Below are 21757 nucleotides of genomic sequence, written 5' to 3'. Positions count from 1 at the left end.
GTTTGGGACAGGATACAAGAGCCTCAAAAGTAAAAATATTGCTCTTTGAATCTAAGCCCATTGCAAGGAACTCTCTGTGAACTCTGTATCTGGAACTGTTTCAAGATTATTTAATTTCCTCTGATATGGCCAATGAAGCAATGTAAGGAATCCAGAAGGAGTCAGTGATGCTATTAACTGCAAGGAAAAATAACGAGGAAATATGGAGTTTGAACTGGGGTTGAGGCCTATAAAAGCCTCTCAATGCACCATCGACTAAGCTAACTCTTCTAACTCCTGAACTGTTTCAGCATCACCATATTCCCAAGGCTCCCATGCAGGAAGAACTTCAAAGTTTTCTCCAACTTCCAATATAAAGTGAATAAAACATTCAGCAAATTCCTCGGCACAGAAGTCATGAGGACTGCAGCCACTGATGTCAACAGCAGCAAAATGGGGCACTGATACTGTTGATACTGTTTTCAATTCAAGTTTAGAGAGTTTGAAATTTAGGTCAGATTTTCTTTTCATCTTGCAACTTGTTATCTCTCAGGTTCTCCTATAGCTCTCATAAGAAATCCCATCAAACTTAAAAGAAAATGCTAAAAAAGGAATGTTGACTGTTCCAGAAGCGTAAGAACCCTAAATTATTCCTATTGCAGATAAGAAAACGAAGCTACCCAACACATTAAATCAGAGCTAGATTTTTAAATAACATTATTGGAAAATCCAAGGCCATTCCCAGGAACTCCCAACTTTCAAAGGCAGAGAACATCCCCAGCCATCCCCCTACAAATTATGCCGGGTACTCAGCATTCAATAAAGCACTGCAGTGAAAGGTGTGCCTTTTGGAGCTTCACTCCTGTCACCCAAAAATGAAAATTTTGTTCCAAAACTATTTATTTCCATGTACTGGGATTTTGATAAGTCCAGAAACAGAATGCAAAGGAGCAGATCTCAACATTTGTGGAAAAACCCCCCTCAGCAACAAACCCAACCACTCTTCTCTCTGCAGACTTCCAAAGCAACAAGCACTGAATAACCCACATGGGTTCATCAAAAAGCAAGCTCAATGTATTTTCCATTGTGCATTTGGCTACTGCAAGTATTGTGTGTCCTTTAAAATTAATCTTTTGTCTCAATTCCTTAAAGCCTTATTTTTTGTGTCTCTGAGTGTTAAACACGGTGAACTGAGGACTCCAGGGCAAAGGAGCAGCAGCAGAGTTTGTGGAAACGACAGGGAATATTTTCAGGCTATCTCAGCTCTGCTTTGAAATTATTGTACTCAGATCCAGCTTTTCTTTAGCAACTGATATGTATTACTGATACAGAAACATGATTTAAAGGGACAGGTTCAGAGGAAGAGAAATACCACAAAGGAATTTCAGATATAAAACATACTCTGCGGCTTGGGGATTTACCCGTGTTTGCATTTAATGTTAATTTATGAAGTTTGGGACAAATCAGAAAATCATAAAACAAAGAAGAAACAAGCCTTGCACCACTGCCAAGAAGATAAAGACCTGATTATGCAATGAGGTGAAACTTTTGTGCCACAAGCAGCAGAGTAAAACCATCATCCAGGTTTAACTCACAACAAACCTCCTGGGAGTTGCTCCAACTCCCTCCAGCTCAGCTTTGCTCATCCCTGCAGCACTGAGCCATCAGGGGCCCCAGTGTGAAATCAAACATGAAGAAAAAGAGGAGGGAAGTGGGAAGCCCAGCAGACAAGACCACGAGGCGCCCTGACCCATCCTGTGCTCCTGATTTCCCAGCCCTGGGTGGCCTCAGGAACAGAGCAGCTGCCCTGGGCATGGCCAGACTGGCAGCAGTGTCACACCCAGTCCTGTTTGCTGCTCCACCAGCCATGGATGGCTGCAGGGAAGCTCCCAGCCCAACCACAGCTCCACGACAACACCCAAGGACAGGATTAAATCCAGTACTGGACACAGGGTGCAAAAAACCAGGAAGCATTAAAGATCAACACGAGCTGCTTCTTTTCTGTGGGAACAACAAATCCTATAAATAATGGACAGAGAAGAGTCAACAGGAGAAGCTGCTCTCAGAAAAGCACTTGAGGACTAGAATAAGTCACAAACTGAATGTAAGTCAGCACTTGCACACTGCTGAGGTTAAAAGCCAAACCTAAACCAACCAAAGAACCCTCCTGCAGTGAACTGTACAAAGAGGATTATCACCTGGAAGGGTGAGGTGCTCCTACACAGCACTAGCACGGCCTCAGCTAAAGGACTGTCTCTGCTTTTGAGAATTATACTGCCAAGAAAAACTTCCTCAAGTGAAAAGAAATAAAAAGGAACAAGGAGAATAAATCAACAAGGAGAAAATAAGATCAATAAGGAATTACTGAAAAAATTGGGAGTGTTTAGACTGGAAAAGATTATGAGAAAAGATGTTTACTGTCTCCACAGGCATAAAAATCTTAAAAAAATGAGAAAATATAATGCTTTCCATGTTTGTGGATGGGGCCTGAGGTAATGGGCTTAAACTGCAACAAGGGAGATTTGTGTGACATTAAGGCAATCTTTATTATAACAATAATGATAGAGAACTGATGGAATAGGTTGTCTAGGGCAGAAGAAAATGCAGTCTAGCCTGAGAGATCTGTGAAGAACAGGTTATCCATCATTCAGAAATAACACAGGTTCTTTCAGTCAGGTAGAGGAGGAGAAGGAGCAGATGATCTCTCGTGGTTCCCTTCACCCCTTTATCTTAGTAGCCTCCATTTCTTCAAAATGGAATGATCACACAATAACCCCTATATCTTGTGTTCTAAATAACCTTGTCCTGCTTCACCCACCACAAATAACACAATCCTTCTCCGCTGGACAAAGAAAATGATCTATACCTTCAAAATGGAAATATCTGAGAGGCAAATGTCACTGATACTCCTGCTTTCTGCACTGTGTGGAGCAGAGCTGCTGGACCAATTGTTAAGTAATAATCTGTCACTTCCGTGTCTCTCATTCCAACAGGTCATTATTGATGTATCTGAATTCTAAGTGGCTGTGGTACAAAGCCATTACTGCAAAGGTTCAAAAACCTTTTCAAATTTCCCAAGACCTTTCTGGAGAGAAGACAGAAAATTTGGCTACTGGGACATTATCATCAATTAGAAACCTCAATCTCCTGCCCTTTGCTAATGGCTTCATTAAAGGAAGCAGTGTGCATATGAATGAATTTATTTTGATTAATTACCTCAGAGAATGCATCTGCCCCCAAAATTGTAAAAGGCATTGTTTGTCATGACAAAGGGCTACTGAAATTTTACCTCCCTTCTCTGTAGTACAATAAGAACATCAGGAATTTCAAATTCATGATGAGCAAAAGGAGATGGAAACATATTGTAGATATTAGCAAATGGCTTCATAGCTGGTACCATTAGAGCCATTAGAGATCCTCAGCATTGGGAAGCAACTGGTACCCACCCAGCTACAGCTCTGGGCAGGAATGGAAACCTTTTGATTTCATCTCCACTGAAAGCAGTCATAACTCATGGGTATTACACAGATTAAGAAATACTGATGTATAAGCAATTAATATATTACACATGATGCTAAAAGCGATTCCCAACTCTGTCACTTCCCCTACTCGGCCTGTGCTATTCAACTGTGATGGTTCAAACAAACCAAAAATGAAGACCAAAGAACAAAGTCTTGAATCTATTGTCTTTTTTGTTTAGAACTAAAACAGAAAGGTGTGTGTCCTATGTCCCTGTGGATGGAACAGCCCTGTGGCACAACTTCTGCCTCCTCTGGTTCCTTCTTATTGCTGCGATAAAACCAAAGGCTTTAATGTAACAGAGAACTGACCCACTGTCTGCACCAGGAGCTTCAACAGCACTCTGTCTGTCTGTCTGTCTGTCTGTCTGTCTGTCTGCTCAGCCATACTGAGCACTCTGGACGTGCCCCACAGACAGGGGGGCTCTGGTTCAGCACCAGAACCTGTTTCCTGCACTCTGCCACCTCCTGCAATACCACTGATTATCCACTGATAAGCAGAAGCAGTAGCTGAATCCTCAAGGAAATGTCAAGCAACATTAGGAAAACAATTATTCTCACAGCAGAACAGGAAATACAAAAGCTGGTATAGGTGATGATTTCTGTGTTTTGTTTTTAAATGCTGTATTCTATCCTGCTTGCAAGCTAATTTGGGAGTATACAAACAAGATTACTAAGAAACCTTCAGAGAGACTAAGAACTCATTTAAAGTGTAGGCACTTTTCAAAATCACAATATCTTGGCCACTTCCACGTTCTTTAATTTTTAAAATCCCCCAAGAACTAATCTACTTTCTGTGCAGGCAGCAGCTGAAGTTTTAAAATCAGATTTATTTTGTGTGACAAAGACTGAAAGCATCTGATAGCAATGTTTGGACTTGTTCCCAAGAAATTCAAACATGGGGAAAGTAGTGTAGAGTAAATTGAAAAAAACAGAAGAAGGATGAGTTGTAACTAAGCATCAATATCTAGTTTGGAAAGAAGTTTCTGTAAGTGTAATGCAAACTCTAAAAAAGCAAGGGTTGGCACTTCCAAAGTTGAAATGGAGAGCTACACATATAATCCTCATTAACACAGAAGGGGGATTTGAGATCTGAGCTTTGGAAGCCTCAAACTGTCTTGGCAGCCTGAGGATCGAATTCCAAGATCAGCTGACTCTGATATTGCAGAGACAAAGTTGGTTTTCTTCTCCCAGTTAAGATGGTTCTTTACTGTTACCAGGGCATCTCTTCAAAGAGCACAGCATAGGAAGGTAATAATTATTATTTAAACATATTTAATTAACAAACAGTATCAATAAAGAATATTTTTTCTTGTTCTTCTAATGGTTAGAGGACAACTCTAGTGGTTAGGCTTAAGGAGATATCAAAGGAGATATTCAAAAGCAAATCATTGAATTCTGTGGGTATGAAATTACTTTAAAAATCTATTGATAGAATTCAATGCAAATATCAGCACTCTCCAGGAAGTCTCCAAGCTTTCTTCCTTGGAGCTGATGTTAGGACTCAGAGTACCATTAGCTTCCATTCATACTCTTGTCTTGCCTATGTCAGAGTTAATTTGGATAAAGTCCACTAGCACTAATATTGGTCTAAATATTTTCTTCCACAGCTGCACTCACTGTGCTACTTCACAGAAAACTCTGCAAAACTGGTTTTCAGAAAAATCAGTACTTTCTCAGAAAGGGAAAATACTGTCCCTAAAGCAAAGGTATTCTAGGCAGAGCTGAGGAGCTTGTGCTCCCTTTTGTCATTCCAATATGGGTAATCCTATGGCTGACTCTGCAGGAATCTCACATTTTATTCCATCCCTGTTTCAGTCGGGGAACTTCCACTGGTGTCAGTGGGAGCTCTGTGCAAAGAGCAAGAACACAGAATATGAGCCTTAGATGCTTGGATTTAGCTGAAGAACAAACCTTATGCTCATCCAACCCCTCAGTCATAAGAAGGCAAGCATTCAGCCATGACTAATTTAGGAACTAATTCAACATTAAATTGTGGCAGAATGAGGAAACAAAGTGACAGCTGTTTAATTAAACTCTAAATCCGATTAGATGGTGTTATCAAGAGAAATCCATGGGAGCCCGAGGTCATGAGAATGGTCCTGTTTACAGGCTGGAAATTCTGTAAGTGGAGCCTCACAGAATGATGTTAATCATAGCTTAGCATTTGGATTTCTCCCTCACTCAAACACGCCACCTCAGGAGTAATCAAACCCATGGCGTAGACGTGAAGGAGTGACACAAAAACGCCATTTATGTTTTAATTGCCAAGGAAATTTTCTTGAAAGAGTATGTGGAAAAGAGGCTTTGGTAGCACTGCCTGCCTTAAAATCAAACCACTACTTGTCTTATGGAAAAAGGACAGAAGCAGCAAGTCCTTGACAGGACTTGGGTCGGCGGAGACAACGCCTACAGAGGAGAGCTCCAGGAGCCGGGCTGTGCCTCCAGCTGCTGTTCAACCCATCACCCTGATCAACAGTGACACCTTGCCAGCACAGTCACAAGGGAAGAAGATGGAGATGTGGGAGATGCACCCGTTTCAAACACCACAGACAATCTCCTGACGAGCCCCGAGTTGTGCGTCACCAGTTTCGGTGGCACCTCAGCCAGCGGGTGACAGAGCTGAACTCACTGCAGGCAACTGCTGTGCTGATTTGTGACCCTGGTGACACAACGGGTGTAGATTCGAGTTATTAATACTACTGAGATTACAGCTGATTAACGAAATAACTTTGTTAGGCAGCAGACTCTGTTTATCTACATAATCCTCTGATTAACAGTAAATTATACATTGTGCTTTCTGCCAACTGGGTTCTCTGACACTCCACATTCACAGGCAGTGTGTACAAGAAGGGAAAGGAGCTGACATTCAGGTTTAAAATTCTTAGCACACCCTTCAGGAGAACAGGAGTGTTTCTACAGACCAAAGAGTTCGCTTGGTTGAAAATTTCCCTGAGGCAGATTCACCCTGTTGGCAGGCACTGGGGAAGGGCAAATCTTCTTGGTCAGATTTTGGGTTGTTCTTTCACTTGATTCTAATGCTATTGACCCATCACATGTAAATCCTGCTCTGCTTCATTCATCAGTTTATAATATGAGGGCTTTTACTTCATGAGTAATATCACACTGCAAAAAAAAAATAGGATAATGCTGTTAAGCAGTAAAACTTACTTAATAGCATCCCTCAGCATTCAAATGTGGATCTAGATGGAATCCAGGTTACTCCATGTCTCTTACTCCATGACTCTAAGGTCCACACTGGCAAGGAAAATGTTAACTAAGGAACAAATTAACTGTGTTGAAAAATTAGGCCATTCAAAATCTACGTAAAAAACAGACTTAAAGAATCAGACTTAAAGAATAAAAGTTGCCATTTCAGCAGTCGCTTTCTTAGGAGGACAGGAGAACAAAGGATCTCAAAGTTTCTGTTGGATGCTAATTCTTTCTGTCACACAACAGCACTGTGAGGTATCTTCTCTTTAATAAATTTGTTTTTGAATCGCCAACCACGCACACGGCACAGAAATTAAGGACAACACCTGCCCTGAAGAACAAACAACACAGAAGTCAAAGACAGCCAAAACATCTCCCATGGAAAGACCCAAAGGTGGAGGTTGGCACTGTTCTGTCCCCGGCAGGCACATTTGTTTGAAGCCCCTGATCAACATGATACCTGTGGGTCTCCGAGTCTTAAAGAAGGGGAATGGAAACAGGGACACAGGGAAGGGATTCACACTCATCTTCCTCACCTCTCAGAAGAGTGGCTGTGGCAGGCAAAGCCCACGAGTGCACAGCCTAGGCTGGGGGCCCTCACTAATTTCTCCTGCAAGAAAAACAGTGGCAGCTTCCTGGGACCAGAAGGAGAGGAAGCAAATGAGGCTCAGCCAGGATGGGAATTTTTGGGGCCCAGCACAATCTTCCCTGTAGCTTTTGTGAACGATGTAATTTATGATGAAGATCTAAGTGTCTCTTCAAAAGGAGAACTCAGTGTTCTGCACATGCAATGCCCTTTCAATCAACGATCCTGTCTCTGTTTAGTCTCCATATTGAGATAAATCTTAATGACTGGCCCCCTATTTTAGCAACAGATCGTTCCATTTTCTTCCCTGCTTGTACAGTTTTCAAATACCCTGCCTGTGGAATTTTTGAGTCCTGATAAATTATGCTCTGCAGACAGAAAAGGGGAATGTGGAATATATTAAGAGACAGGGATGCAGAAAAATACCTTTGGATTCTTGGATGACTAATCCACACTTTCCTAGCAGTGAATCCACCCTGTTAGCACTCAGACATGCAAAAGGGAACGTGGCCAATGATCACTTTGATTTAGCAGATGCAGGCTGTGTTGCTGAATGTAATTCTATCATCAGCCAAAAGTGAGTATCCCTTAAAAAGCAAGAAGGGACTGGATCAACTAATTGCTTTGTTCTGTTTACAGTTAATGGCATAAAATGATGGAAAAACGTTATAAAGTCATTAATCAGATCTGTGCATTGGTATGAAGGGCACATTGACCCAAAGTCACATACAGAGGTCTGGACTCTACCCAGGTTGTTGTCATGATAATCTCACTTCTTAGTGTTTGTAATTTTGAATAAAAAAATTAAAATCTTATCAGCATAACCTTCCTGTTTGCAAAGGCCATAAATGTTGTTCTGGCTGGCAGAAAAATGAGCAGTGGTCACACTGGTTTATAATCAGGATGAATCCTCCAAAAAGGAGAGTGAGAAATTTTGCTTTATGCTGTGGGCTAAAAAATGCCCCTTCTTCAGAGCTTATGGAAACAGAATTATACTGGCAGACAAGGCAGCTTCCTACAATCTGCTGATGAGGGATAATCAGTCCTTCACTTCCAATGTTTGGAACTGAGAGGAATGAAGAATCCTTATTACCCACCACAGCCAGAGAACTATAAAACCTCTGAAGGTCCTGTCACTTCTTCCACTTCTGAACACCTGAGAATCGAATTCAGATTCCTTTTAACAAATTGGCTTCAGGAGTAAATATTTACTTCTCTGTATTTGTCATACTAAGTTTATCACATGCAGTTCACAACACCAATTCAAAACTTAATTTTGGAGCTGTAATAGTTTGCCACAGGCACTGAGACTAACCAGGAAATCTTATTTCCTCTCCCTTGTGGAATCAGGATCTAAGCACTTCCATTAATATTTCTACCAGTAAAGTTCCATTGCCTGAATGTCAATGCTACTTGTATTTAACATTTCTCTCAAAGTAACCCCATTTTGGCTCCATGTGATAGCTGGATGTCAATATGCTGAGCAGTGACTATAATGAGGGACTGTTTCTACACCAAGGAGGTAAAAGGCAACCAGATCAACTGATTGTCAGTTCATCTTGGTGAATACCTGATTCTTGTTGTTTTCTGAACACACCTAGGAATGAGAAAAATCATTCCCATGTCATCTGACACAGGTTTGGTTTTGCTTTTCTTGCTGAATAAAACACTTCAAAAATATTGAAGTGTTGTAGTTTTCCTTCCATTTTGTTTTCCAAATATATTTGGGGAAATACACAGCCCCAGTGTCCTATCAAAACAAAACAAAAAATCAAATTACTTTTATTTATAAAGTATAGACCCCCAAATACCAATTTAAATGGCTCTTCATTTGATCCCTCGTAGCTTTTAATTTTTTTTAATATATAAACCCTTTGTTTTCTTTTACCTTAAAACTTGTCTTTACCCATCATAAAGCAAGGTGGAATCAGAAACACGTGGTCCTTTTCCCCCAGAGAGGATGGATTTGGTTAAGCAATGATTACTGACTCCTCTGGGAACCTGCATTGGAGGAGCTCAGAATATCCAGATCCCTGAATTGTGAGGGACAAAACTAATCACCCAGTGGGTTGGAGAGGCATCCCCTGCAGCAGCCACAACCAGCAAACCTTCTGCAAGGAGGGAGATGTCAGACAGATTCCTCTGAGACTGCAGATGGTGAGAACAGCCCCCGAAACTCCTTCCTCCCACCTGCCAAGGACGGATGCACTGCTCGGATCAGGCAGGGGAACACGCTCAGCTCACCCCTGACAACGTGTTACACTTGCACTCAGAGCTTTTGTTTAACCAACCAAGGCCTCAAGAAAAAACCCCAAACCTTCCTCCCACCCTAAATTACTCCGACAAGATGATCTTACCCGATAATGTAACCCCCCCAGGTGACGGGAAATGCAAATTAATAAGGACATGAAAGAAAATCAACCGAACGTTTTCATGCTTGATTGTGTCTTCCTTTTGCATCTTAAAAGCTGCAAATGTGCACAGTTTGTCTTTTGTGAGTGCCTATCATAACCAACATGTATCAACAGCGACTGAGCCTCTGGCTGGAGGCCCCTCAGCTTTGCAGGAGCTGTGACACCAAATTCAATTAGGAACAGCTCACTAAAAACCCAAGTATTACACTAAAGCTGTCCCTATTTTCTGTTGACTAAAACAGATATGTCAGGATCCAGTGGCCAATGTGCATTTTCAAAGAAAGACGGTATTTCCTGCTGCGTGGAGGAAGAGTAACTGAAAAATTACTTCAAAGGAAAAAATTCTGGAACCACTTAAAACGTAGAAAAAGTTTTAAAGACAACTGCAGGAGATGGGAAGCAGAAGCCCACATTTCATCTTTCTATAACCACTTAAAATATAGAATAAGGACATAAAGGTGACTGGAGAAGATGTGAAGCAGAAGCCCACGTTTTATTTCTCTAACTAAACTTAGAAGTAAATGAAAAAAATCACCCTGATTTTTTAAGAGATGCTTATGTGTAACTACCTGCTCCTCTTCGTGACATTTCATTCCTTACTTTCAATATTTTGCTAAATTGACTTAGAAATGAAAGCACTTATGTAGGAAACACACTATCTAGAGAGAGAAAAAATTGCAGTTACGGCTTGAAATGTAAGTGATTACCTAAGATACTCCAACTCCAGCATTAATGGTTATTTTTAGCATAGAAAATGCAAACAGATGAAAAGCTGTGAAGTGACAGGTTAAAAGCCTTTATTCTGAGACCAACACACTTGAGAACCATCACTGTTGCTGCCTCAGAGCATTGCTACTTATGGATATAAGTATACTTGCAGATGCTTATGAATACACTTACACTTGATAAATACAAGCAATAAACTGTCCTAAGTCCTCTTCAAAACTTATGCTTTTATGCATTCATGCCATGCATAAATTATACACATTTCATCTACAGTAGACATATGACAATATCTACAATGCCTAGTCATACATATAATTTTTTAGCTAATAAACACCCTTCGAAGAGAGCTTGGAAAACAGAGCAGAGGGAAAACATATTCAGAGCATTAGCTCAGTGAATGTAGCTACTTACAACACTCCCAGGAAAGGATAAATATTTGTTACAGATAGCAAAAGCCAGGCCAATAAAATAGCCCTGGAAACTGCAACACATTCTATCCTTTGTAATCACAAAAATAGCTTTTCATTTACTCAAACATCCAAGGAATAATTGTCCGAGGAAGCTTTGGGCTATGATGAACACCTCTCATGTTTTCTCCATTGCTGAATGGTCCTATTAAGTTTATCACAGATGGGAAAGGGAATATTGGTAAAGCCTGAATGGGAGAGAAAGGCAATAGCCACCTGGTGATCTTATAATGGACTAGTTCATGGATGCTTAAGCAGCCAAGGATGGAGCTCTATATTATTTTCTAGCTGAAATAATTTCATGGCTTACAGTTCCCTTTCGTTGCATAAAGACTAATACACAAAGCTTGTCAATTTAAGGGTATTTTCTCAAGATCTGTCAGTCATTTACTTTCCTTTTTCACAAGTCTGAGGAAGTTATTTGGAAATGGAGCCCCAGTGAAATTGGGTTTGCTCCACCATTAGGCAGGACCAGAGCAGCTCTGGTGGTGCCTCCAGCCTGTGACGACTGGTCGTAAAAAGGCAATTTGCATTAGCAATTTGAAATTCTTCCCATGTTCATTTCATTTAGACCTGTGGCCCCTGTTATAGAGTTGGCTTTATAGCTGTAATAATATTGCTGTAATAGCTGTAATCAATAGGCAGTTGCAGATTGAAAATACAGAAGCATCTTAGGACACAAGAATGGGTGCACACACAATACAGGCTGTATGTATGTGATGTATGTGATGTATGTGCAGATGTGAGCACACAAATACATCCCCAGCTATAATGGAAGCAAGACTACGAGGCATCCTGTGTTAATAGAAACCACAAACTTGATTACAGGCAGATAGAGGCTGTACTTTTCATTTTATATATAACATTTTTCCATCCCAGTTCTTTCTTAGCATAAATATTTTGCAAACAATTTTTTTCAGCCTGACCCTTTTGAAATCAACAGTCATTTTCAGCAAAGCCAAGGTCCATTCCACCAAGCATTATGGAGTAAATCCCAAAGAACCCCCACTAATGTGCTTTCCTGTAGTCAGACCCAAGCACTTCTCTAAACCTCTGCTGACTTCCACCTGAAGGGCTGGGGTCCTACTCAGACAAAACTGATGGATGTAAGTGGCCATTAGGCTAATAAGACATGATTAGAGGGGGTTTTCCAGCACTTAGGGATGATCTGGATCACAGGGATACTTTTGCTGTTGTCAGTTTATCCCTTCACACATTGCAGATGTTCCCTGTGGTTGATATGAAACCACATAAGATGGGAATCTTAACGTGGTTTCTGAAAGATGGGAGTTAAAACCTTCAAAAAAAAGCTTAAAGAAGCCCTTCAGTGAGGGCCTGATATTTACAAATACTTATGTACACTTTTTAGCTGCTTCTGTTTGCAGTGGATTCTTCAGCAGCAGCAGGAAAAGCTACCAAGGATGTATATCCTTTGAGAAGGTAAACTGCACACTGAAGATACCCACATAGTTACAGGAAAAAAACCCCAAACAACAACCAAACGAACAAAAACCCCCAGGGTACTTTTGGGGACGTGCTTCACGGCAGATCCAATTCCCAATCTGCAGTTCTGGGAAAAGACTGAAGTGTCTAAGAGCACAGTGCCATTTCCATGCTCTCAGGTATCATGCCTGGCCTCCAGATGCTCTTCCATAAGGGCACAGGTCTCCTGTAGGTCCTGTGTCATGCCTGGTAGCCCTGAATGGATGGTTCAGACTCTGCAGCATCTTTAATGGTATCAGACACCTCCCTGCAGGCATCTGGATCACCTCCTTCTTGCTTCCCCCTGAATTTTGTGCAACTTTCCCATCTGCCTTCTTGTGTTTCAGCTCCCCCTGTACAGAGGGGCTCTGCCCTCACTCCATTTATTAACTGGGGAAGTAGAAACTCTTCTTAGTCAATGAAATTTGGTGCCTTCTATAACTTATAACTCACTGCTGGAACTTCAGGTGGAGCCCCCAGATTTTACTGCATGGGAACCAAGTTTTGTACAGTGTTCCAAGCCACAAGAATAAACTAATGACGATGAATAACGATGAAAAAACTATTCAAATTGGAAAATCAAGGTAAAATCTTATCTACCCTGATTGCCCCAAGGGATGGGCACTGCACTGATCTGAGTGTGGGGTGGTCTGCACTCTACAGCTGGGGTGCAGTAATTTTAAATGCTTTATGGACTTCAAGGATTAAGTCCCAAGGACAATGTCTCGTTTTAAGTGACTGGGGTACTGCATGATACATGGATGATTTTTATGGCTGCTGTGGAGGTTGTGAACTTGTTTTATTTGTGTAGATTAATATGTCACGGATTATTAATTAGTTACTTTCTCCTTCTAACAGACAGTATTCATCTCCTACAAGTCCCTAACGGTCCTCAATTTTTGTCCATGCTCTTGGCTGAAGTTTGTGGATGTCAGAACCCTATTTAAACCACAGCACAAGTGAAGTAGGCAGCTTCTGCTTCAGTATTTCAATTTAATTTAGTCTATTTTGAAATCAGCAAGAGAATATTTCTACTTGCTCCTTTCTTATATTGGCTGTACAGTTTTAATTCTCCATAAGCAAAATCTGAAACAGAGACACAACTAATTCTTACGACACTGCTATGAAAAAGTAGTAATAAAAATGCAGAAAATAGGCATTATTAATTCTTATCCTTGTACCTACAGGATTTTTCCTTTTCAAATGGTTTATTGATTTCACTGACTTCATAGCAGGTCCACATAAGCACATAGAAGGCAGGAACAAGATTATTTGCATCAATGAGTGCAGATACTGTACAGACATCAGAAACTTAGTGCAGCTAAAAAGATGAGAGAGTGACACAGGAAAATTAAATTATTGATCAGACACATGTCTGATAGACTGGTGGCCCTTATAATATATAGAAACTAAACCTGGCATACATCTAGATGGAGGTAAATTAAATATATACAGTATGTATAATCACAGATTCAATTATTTCCTCCTTCCTCAAGTAAAAACATGTTTTACCTTCAGGGGTTGCTTGTCAAGATCCTGCTGGCTGAAAGCTCATGGCCAGAGAACCATCCTTAAAATAGGTTGCTATGATCATTGTATAAGTCACGGATATGACAGACAAAGGGATCAGATCCATTTGTTTAAAGCAGTATTTTAGTTGTTACCATAACCTGAAGCAAGCCCAGTCACCATTAACTTTATCTGAGCATCTCAAAGCAACTTACAACGCTGAAAGAGACTTGAAAAAAGATTTGTGCACTTGAAAGCTTGGCTGTTTTTTCCAGCTCTTGGATGGCCTAATAAAAGACATCACCTCGAGCCACAAACCTTGCCTCACTTATATTTTTACTCTTCAGGACTAGAACGGCACTGTCAGTACTGAGGTTGGCATCCACGCTTAAGCAGGGAATTTTCCTTCATAGAGAATGACCCTGTAAGCCAAATACTTGCATTGTAACGTAGGAAATATGAACCACTGTGACTGTTTTAAACCTGCTCTGAGCCTGAGCCAAAGATCCAAAAAAAGAGGCAGAAACCAACTCCAGACCTGCGGCTCCCAGTCCACCAGACCATTCCTGGTTTTGCATATCAGAGTCTCCCAGTGCTTAATGAGTAGTCCATAATTTGAATGAGGTAAGAGCAGTGAGGAGGAATTACTGAGTCTCAAATGACTTATTTATTACCACACCAATCTCACTCCTGAAGATTCCAAGCATCCTTAAAACATATGCCGCAGGATACCTGGTGCCAGCTGGCAGCTCTGCTCTTTAGTCACTGCTTTTCAACGCTTCCAATTGACATTTTGTCCCAGATCCAGAACCTAAAACAGAGTCTTCTCTGCTGGCTCAAGCCAAGCAGCAAAGCCCTATAAAAACTTCCCTTGCTATTGGCACACAGGCACGTAGTACCCTGCACAAAATGATTCAAGAGTACGGCCGGGTCCAAGACTGATCTCTTTGGTTTCTGCTGCTGACATAATACATGCAGCAGGAGGCCTTCTACCTTCTGTTAGCTCTCCAAAATGAGAACTCAAGATCACAAAGAGGTTATAGCAAGCCTTTTGGATTTCAGCCAGTTGTGCACCGTTTCAGAACACAAAAGGAAGGGAATTCACCTTTAAATCACACAAGGTGATTTTTGTCCACCATCGTCTCTCCCCATCCACGTCCTGGTAAAGTCTGGTTTATGCAAATGAAAATAAAAGTGTTATGCCAAGGTAAAAAATGTCCACATTAAAGAAAAAAAAAGATAGAGTGGATCTCCCTGGAATGGCACACTGAGACTAAAACTCAGTAATGAACCTTAAGGTTTGAACTGCAAGAAGTACTTTGGGAGTAAAAGGTATAAATAAATGTGCTATGCTGCAGAACCATCCTAGATGTGAGCACATTATGTGGTACAGTAACACACTGGTGTGTTTTTCAATACTGAATTTACAGGCTAATGTTTCCCTCTATCATTTTCTCAAACTTCCCAGTGAACTTGAATTATTTTTTTACACTTATTTAGTTTAAGCAAAATACTCATTTCAGAGCCTCCAAAACATGCAGAGCTCTGGTCCTACAGGGCCTTGGAGAGCAGAGCACAACACAGTCACTAATCCTGGTACTGACAGTCAGCATTCAATATTCACCCACTCTAATTAATAAAACTGTGCTGTTGCTATTTTTTACTAATAGAGGATTTCCAAAAGCAAATTGCAGCCATAAATTACATCATTACAGCCTTATATTATTGTTCTGTGAGGTAACAAATCTTGCAGAAAGACAATCAGCTTTGCTAGAGAAAAAAAACCACAGAGAACAAATCAGATGATTTGGACCTGATTAAAATTAATGCCAGTGGTACATTTTTTTTTTCCATTTGCTTGCTGAAATTCCCTCTCTCCCCAGTGTGCTGGCTTGCTGATGGTCATGTCATGGTGCTGGTGCTTTAAATATCAGGCATGATTTGCTTCTGAGGGAAAGCCAATCCTGACTGTTCACTGCCTGTGCTGATTTACTTTGCTGGGCCCTGCAGTTTAACTGTGGTCTAAAGACACACCACAGCAACGGGGCCACAGCCACAGGGTACAAATTTTGGTCTGTTCATTCATTTCAGCACATGTGCAACAACATGGAGAGCTTGGGCAGTGCAGGAAGACCTTTGCATACAGCCCCTCTAACTTAGAAAGGTTAGTTTTGCTGGTAGTCCAAGTTTTGGTGCAGTTTTGGTACCCTTTTGATTCTGGGGTTATGAACAGATCAAATCCCATCCCCACTGCTGCTCCCCATGTCTTTTAGCAGCTTCTGCAGAAGGAAAGAGCCAGAAGCACAATGCCAGCTTTCTCCCCAGGACTGTGCTGAACCCTGTCCTGGGTTTTGGTCTTTTATCTCCCTCAAGCAGAACTATTGAGTTTGAAGTACAGATTCCTAATGAATTCCATGACAAACATCCTCAGTGATGAGTGTCTGGCTGGATAATGAACTGCAAACTGAAAGCAGGGTAAGGCAAACATGCAACTGAGAGCAAACCAAAGGTGAAAAGTTGCTTGGATTTAATGTTTGGGGGTAGCTCATTAAAACACTGAAGCTTATAAAATACCTGGTGATTTTCCCCCCTATGCTCCCTCATTATCTTCCATTAGAGTAAAGCATTTTCTTGTTGTCTCAATAGTTTCAGTGTCCAAGCTGTAACACCTCAGGACCTCATTAATCAGAGTCCAGCCCAAACAATTCAGAATTCTGCTAAGTAAATACTTCACCTGACTGTGAAGAGTGAGGCATTCCCCAGAAATTTTAAAATTCTCTTTACAGATGAAAATCATCATTAGAAGCTGCCAATTAAGAGAAATTGCTCCTGTTTTTCAGTAAAGGTCACGGCTATCCCAACTAATGCTCAAGCTGGCTCTGTCTGCCAACACACCTGGTCTGCTCTGGCAGACACTGTTCAGATGTCATCTCCCTTAAGTGACAGCAGGAGGAGGTGGTGGACACCTTTACTCTCTAGGGTAAACCACAAATGTTTGTTGTTTGGAATTAGTTTGGACAGTGCCTGGACATGTATTTATGAGTTAAGTCAAGACAAGTGTTTGTTAGCTAAAGGTAATGAGAAAGCTCGAGTTTAGATGAGCACTAGGACATTAACTTCCACAGGACAAGGCAAAATCTAGCAGTGGAGACTGCTGAGTACAGCTCCCTTCCCAGCTCTGGCAGCAGCTCCTGAACAAAGCCCTGCAATGTTCTTCCATCTCCTTTTACATTCCTCTCAAATCCTTGGCAGCAGAAGTGCTGTGCTGCAGGAGGTTCAGTCAGGCACAGTATCTGCCTCCCTGTGTTGGCCATGGGTGAACTCTGGTCAAAGCCTGAAATGCTTAACACACACTACAGTCTCACAAATTAGGAACTTCTTTGCTTTTAAATTCCAGTCCTGTGCCAGCTGCAAACTTTTGCAGAATATCAGCCCCTGAAATTGGTCTCCTGCTCCTTCTGAGAAGTGCCTCTCTGCCCTCCTCCATCTGATCTGGCTGTGAAGGCAGCAGGGAGGGTACACAGGGTGAATACAGCCCTGAGCATCAAAATAGCCAGCCCTGGAATGTCCTTCTCAGGCACATCATGGGGGACCAGAGTTCACTTTCTGCTGGCTCTGCGTGGTCTCTGCTCACACGTGTGTGGCAGCTGTGAAACTGCCTTTGTGGTTATGTTCAACAACCACAATTTTAACCAGCTGTCATTTCAAATATAAACTGTTATTTAAGATGTCTTCTTCTGATGGAGCAGCATCATAAACCTGAACCAACACTTAGAGCAGTCCCCAAATCCTGCCCAGTGCATCACAAGAACAAAATGATCTCCAGAATCCACATGTGACACAACATAGTGCCACGAATTGACACCAGAATTACCTTCAGCAGAATGTGGACTTGACTCCAGCCAACTTGTAATGCTGAGAACCAGCACAGAGGCTCCTGTTATTTAAGCTTCATATTAATATCTCTCAGAGATCTTTAAAAATCTGGAAACTAGCTGGCCCCACCTCTCCTCAGCATTTTAAAATCTCAAATTCAAGAGCATTGTCAGATATGAGGGCTGCTGGAAGAGGAAATTATTCATACTCTTGTGCTGCATAGAAAATGACATACAACTTGATCCAATGGAAATATTAATTCCAGCCAGATGAGATAGCCTTATTGATCCATTCTCATTTCCTGCAAAAGGTAGGACTGAATGTGATTGTAGTAAAGAAAAGCAAAACAGAAGCTAGAGGCAAAAGTGCAAGGGCTGTAGAAATGAAGACTGGGACTTAAAAAGGCGCTGTTGAAATGAGTCATTTTGAATTCTCTCCGTTGCCTGCATCTTCTGACCAATTTAAGATCAATGAACAACAGTTCATCCGTTTTTTTGCTTTTGTTTCCTGATGGGCAGACAACAAAAGAGCCAATTCTTCACAGATAAGATTAATCAATAAGCATTGCTAGTCACAGCCTAGTGCACTACGTGACACAGCCAATTAATAAGCAGGTATGCAGGCTCCTGAGTTCTTCTGCTATAAACAGAGAGCAATGGCACAATCTGCAGTGAAATTATATCCACCATAAGTCAGGAAGGAATGCTATCCTGGTTTAAACAATTGAACCTGCCATGATGGAAATTGTAGGCACAGAAGTGATCTCAGTCACTGCTTCTCCCTTAACATCAGGAGATTGTAACTCTGGTGTTTCACACAGAGCACTCAGTGTGGTAACTGGGCTCTAAAAACTCCTGACTTCATGGTACTATTTAGGGCTTCACAGTTCATTTAAATTGGCCCAGTTACTATTACTAACAGTAATAGGATAGTCTTACATAAAATAAATTTCCTTCAGCTCACAGGTTCATTTTATGCGATCCATAACTAAATTATCTGAGGCAATACCTGTCAGCTGAAAAGCCTGATACATCGATTATCTGTTTGTTTGTTTGTGATAAGCAAACCAGGAAATGGATTTTATCTTCTGGAAAGCTCCTCAGTGCCTGTTGGCCCTGCTTCCTTCAAGACTGAAAGATGAACAGGAGTGAGGATTCTGCACTTGTGTGACCTTGAACCAGACAGAGCTTTATGGTGTGAACTCACGGACTGTGCAGGGATGAAAACTCTATTTATTCAGGTCCATATTTTAAAATGGTATTACAGGGACTTCATTACAGTGAAATACCTTAAAAAACCCTTTACCTTAGGGAATGGCATACATAAATGTGTGCATAAAACAACACTGCTTCGGGAGCTAAGTTTTTGATCATCTCTGTTTTCAAGGAAAGCAAGTTAACAAACACACATAAAAGTGTCAAAAGCGGTTTTGGCTGAGTCACAGCTCTGCAGCAGGTCCATTCTCCTGCTTCTGCAGCAGGAATGTCAACACACTGAGTTCAGAATGCAAAGAAACACACAGACCAAGCACTTCCTAATGAACAACTACCACTGAGCAAAAAGCAGGTGTGGAATTGTCCTGCCTGATGAGCAGCTACACATTAATGCTGGGTTTGCCAGGTTACTCTGCACAAACACTTGGAACTTGGATTAACCAGAAGTTAATAGGATGCTGTTTCACAAGGAAAAGATGCTTTTATATCAGTAGAAAGGCAGATTATTATATCTTTTATGAGGCCCACTGGTACAGCTGAGGAGAAGAGACAAACTCCTGAGCACGTGAGGTGTGAAAGAGCAGCAAGAAACTTCCAGAGATGCCTGAGAGCTGTTCCAACTTTGGTTTGTTTGTAAGGAATTATCAATGCATTACAGACTCTGATGAATGAAACCTGAAAGACCCACTGAAAACCAGTATTAGTGTTATTTTTTTTTTAAAGAGGAAATACTCATGGATAAGCAAGTTGCATGGCTTCTCATGGTGACAAATGTCTTCAAATTTAGACTAGAACTCTCAGAGTAAACTCCTGCCATTGAGTTTATGCTTCAACATTACAAATATCTGTATTTTATGCAAGTCACAGACAGGGATCAACTTCAGAGAGAGTTTATCCTGCTGCTGAAGGACTACTAGTTCCATATACAGGGACCCAAATGGCCTTGCATAAATATTAAACCATTGATTCCCCATCTTCCTCCCATGAAGGAGTTTTCCTTTAATATTAATGTGCCTTATTGGCATTGAACAGTGCACTTACACACAGGTTTTCTACCTTGTTCCATCCCAAAGCAAAATTTAATACTATTAAAAACATGCACTATCCATTTAAAGCATGGAAAGAAATCTCTTGCTGAGTTTCCCAAAACGTGTTCTCATGTTGAACACAAACATACAGATCTCTTCACTGGAATTTTTGTGTGTTCACATACTATAGATGTGACCAATTTGGGGTATTTTAATCTAGTCAAGTGGAAAAATCAACGTAGTTGGCTACATTTGCTCATGATGGGATAGAAATTTGAGGAAAATTTGTGGAAAGTTAAAAAAACCTTGTACAGCTTAATTGGCAAGTTCTGAGGTTACTTGTGATTAATTGAGGAGGTTTTCAAAAGCAACTTAGCAGATAATTAATTAAGCTCCTGTGAAAGCACTTTCCTAATTGATCCTGCAAAAAGCAAGATGAAATAAAAAAAAAAGCCAGAATAGGGCACAACTCGGACAGTAGATTCTTCCTGTCAGCAGACAGTGGGACATATTTTCTGCTTTGCCTTAAGCAATTATTTTATTTTCTTATTTAGCTCTCCTACTTGATGAATTTTACACCTCCCAGTTTCTGTAGCTGTGGTATCTCACAGCTGCTGTGATTTAAGTGAGTCAAGAGATCTGAAGGAGGCACTGTGTGCATCTACCTTTCTCCAGCTGCATCAAATGGCCTAATAAATGACATTACCTCTTTACAAATCTTGCCTGAGTTAACTATTGCTATTCAGTGATGGAAATGTAACATAGAAATTTAGTCTCATACTTTGAGTGAGACATACAGAATCTCATGCAGCCTGCATGGCACTGAGGGGATGGTTGTCCCAAGTGCCACACTCAAGATTTTGGTAGTGAGAGTACTACATATGTCTGACTAGAATCTACTTTGAAGCATCACTCCCCACAGCGCTTAACTAAAATTCTGGCATGTGAGAGTTAGGAAGCAACAAACCAGTCAGAATTACGTTTTCCTAACTTTTCTGTCTCATTTTTCTCTCCAAATACCTTGAAGGGTGACACGTCCTCCAAAATTACTCAGATTGATTAACTTCTGAGCTCGGGGGAAAAAAATATACTTACCTCAAATTTACAAGTCACTTTTTTCCCGGGGAAAAGTTATTACACTTACTTTCAGCCCAGCAGTTTTGATATCTCTTGCTCCTATTATTTCACTGTAGTGTGCACTGTAGCAGCATTTCTATGTTGCTGTTTCTTACTTGTACACACTATTTAGTGCAGTAGTGGGGCCCCTGGAACATGGATTCTACTAAAACCCTCTCTTTTGACTATATGATGAATTTCCATTGATTTTTCAGCAGCTTTATCCCACCACTTGCTCCACTGATCCAAGTCCTATAAGGCTCTTTTAAAATTTCAGGTTCAGTTCTTGCTGACAGTGTCAATTCTTTAATCTCCTCCAAAATACCATAGCAACAATTGCCCTAATCTTCTGAAGACCACTTGGTTTTCATCTTACTACTTTTTTTGTAATGTAATCAGGCATAGGGCAATAAAAGAGACATGATCTTTCTTGCTTCATAAGTTTGGAATGGCTCACATGAGACGTGCTTTACTCCGTGAGTCAGAGATAACCTTTATGTTATAGTCAAACCAAGCAAAAGTTTGCTGCTTTCATCCCCAAAACACTGACTGGGATGCCCATCAGACCAATGGCAGAGACTCAATCAGATCCTGCATCCCAACACACCACAACATCTTTGTTTTCTGGC

General features: G+C 41.0%; 1 protein-coding gene across 1 annotated transcript in view; it reads right to left on the bottom strand.

Annotated features, from left to right (window-relative positions):
- Window positions 1-21757, bottom strand: part of TMEM132C (transmembrane protein 132C) — a 201573-nt gene that overhangs the window by 28986 nt on the left and 150830 nt on the right. The gene's annotated exons all lie outside the window — the stretch shown is intronic.

This window comes from Chiroxiphia lanceolata, chromosome 18 (genome assembly GCF_009829145.1).
Source record: "Chiroxiphia lanceolata isolate bChiLan1 chromosome 18, bChiLan1.pri, whole genome shotgun sequence".
Taxonomy (NCBI): domain Eukaryota; kingdom Metazoa; phylum Chordata; class Aves; order Passeriformes; family Pipridae; genus Chiroxiphia; species Chiroxiphia lanceolata.
This window is presented reverse-complemented; position numbering and strand designations above follow the sequence as displayed.